Here is a 2,761-nt window from a genome sequence, read left to right on the forward strand (position 1 = left end):
TAAGTTAATAATCTACTTACTATAAAATAGAAGTCTTTACTCTACTACTTTACCTTTTATAATATAATATAAGTCTAGTATTAGTATATTATAAATCTTTTTTTCTTTTATAACTACCTATCTTTTATCTTTTTTTAAAGCTCTAGCTAAGTAGCTTTATAAATATTAATAGAATTAAATATAAGAAATATATATTACTTTATATTTCTAGTAAATAATAGTAAATTAAACTTTTTAAAATAGAAGATAATATCTAGTAGAAGATAGTTTACTATCTTTATTACTATTATATCTTATAAAAATATAGCTAGTTTATTTATCTTTACTATTATTATTATTTATAAAGATATAGCCTTTATATTTACTATAATTATTATTATTACTTTAAGTTAATAACTTATTATTATTACTTTTTTTATTTTAGTAAATAAAACTATTTTATTTAAATTACTTTTTAATAATATTAGTATTTAAGTTATTATTATAGATCTTTATTATAATATATATTTTCCTATTATTTTACTATCTTCTCTTTCTATATTACTAAAATCTATATTAAATTAGCTTATTATTTCTTTATTTTTATTTATTACTAATCTTTTAATAAAATCTATAATTATTATTTCTATCTAGCTTACTTTATAACTAATTAGGTCTATATTTATAAAACTAGTTTTACTAATTATTTTAATAATCTCTTCTTATAAAATATCTATCTTTACTATCTAGCTTACTTATAGCTTTATTACTTAATTTTTCTTAGACTATATTAGTATTTAATATATTAAATACTTTTTTCTATAATTATTTTATATTTATAAAAGCCTTAGCTTTTTACTTAATTTTATCTATTTAGTAATCTATTTTATTAGACTTTTATAATTAAGTATATATTATCTAGAATTCTCTATTAAAGTAATTATATATTATCTCTAATTACTTAACTAATATATTAGCTTTTTATATTCTTATATATTAAAGATATTTTATAATATATTATTAAATTAGCTTATTTATATATATCTATTTAATAATATAAATATTTTCTTTACTAGCTAACTATCTTTAAACTTAGTAGCTAATAATATTAAATTAGTATATTAGCTTAGCTATCTAATTCTATATTAATCTATAAAGTAATTAATTTTACTTATCTTCTAATATTAGCTTATATTATTATTTTAAAATACTATCTTATAATATTTAAAGTAGAAATCTTAAAAATAAACTATTTAAAGCTAGGTTTAATAATTTCTTAGCTTTAATAGCTTAAGTAAATAATATTATATTATAATAATAAAGATATTTTCTATTTATAAAATAAGTTTAATCCCTATATTCTTTTTTATCTATATTTAGTTATAAGAAACTAATATTTTTAATAATCTACTTACTTAACTAGTAGCTATCTTATTACTTATATTACTCTTAAGTTACTAATTTTATAGTATTTTAAAATACTTATATTAATATATTTAAGTTAAAGTTTAGCTTACTAATTATATAACTTCTAAAAACTATAGGGCTAGCTATTTCTAGTAAAGCTTACTAGCTTTCTTAGGTAAAGATTAATATAGTTTTTATATTCTTAGATATAATTTACTAGCTAGCTACTATAAAATATAATAATAATAAAATACTTTCTTAGTTATTAAATATCTATTTCTATTAGTTTTATTTAATTAAGGTTAGCTCTAGGTTTATATTTAAGTTAAGCTAAAGAAATAGTCTTCCTCTTTACTATATAGTTATTAAAAAATTATCTTACTTAGCTAGATCTAAGAGTTTAGGAGTTTATATACTAGAATATACTAATATTTTATTTTATAGAACTATTTTTATTTACTATCTAGTATATAAGAGGTTTTCTTATAACTATCTTTTAAAAGTTACTTCTAGAAAGCTATCTTTTAATTTTACTTTTAGTTAATTAATATTTAATATAATAATATTTAATATTAGTTTATCTTTAGATATACTTATAGGTTAGTTTAGAAATTAGCTTAAGATAGTAGATAATCTTTAAATTACTAATTACTTTCTTTTTTTCTTTAATAATATTTATTAAGGTTTTTTAAAATCTCCTACTTTACTAATAATTAACTTTTTTTAATCTTTCTTACTTTTAAATACTTAGTTTATTTTAGTATATAATTATACTAGTTTTTATATACTTATTAGTTTATTTATAAGCTAGGTATAGTTTACTTATATTATTAATATCTTCCTTATTAATAGCTCTTATAGAGCTTTTTTAATTAGTTTTAAATTATTAATTACTTACTTATTAACTTACTTACTTACTATCTTAAAGAGAAAAGAGAGAAGAGAAGGGAAAGGAGAGGTAAATAGAGCCTAGGATTTTTAAAGAAATTAAGTAATATTATTACTATTACTATCTTTAATATACTACTTAGCTATTAGATATAAATAATAGCTTATAATTATAGAAGTAAGAGAGAATAGCTTACTTACTTTAAAGGTAATATCTATTAATAGATTACTTATAAAGCTAGTAATTACTTATATACTAGATATATTATTACTAGTAGGATTATATACTAGATTCCTTAGTTAAGTAAGTAAGCTATTAAGAGAGTAAGATTATTATCCTCCTTTTTAGTAAATAAGTATAGGAGTACTTGCTCTTATATATTATAGTATAGGGTTACTATCTAGCTTACGATTATATACTACCTAAGGTAGTATAATAGTAATACTTAATAAATATATATTTAAAGATAACTTTCTAAAATTTAAT

This window comes from Scedosporium apiospermum (assembly GCF_000732125.1).
Source record: "Scedosporium apiospermum strain IHEM 14462 chromosome Unknown SEQ_SAPIO_0114, whole genome shotgun sequence".
Taxonomy (NCBI): Eukaryota; Fungi; Ascomycota; class Sordariomycetes; order Microascales; family Microascaceae; genus Scedosporium; species Scedosporium apiospermum.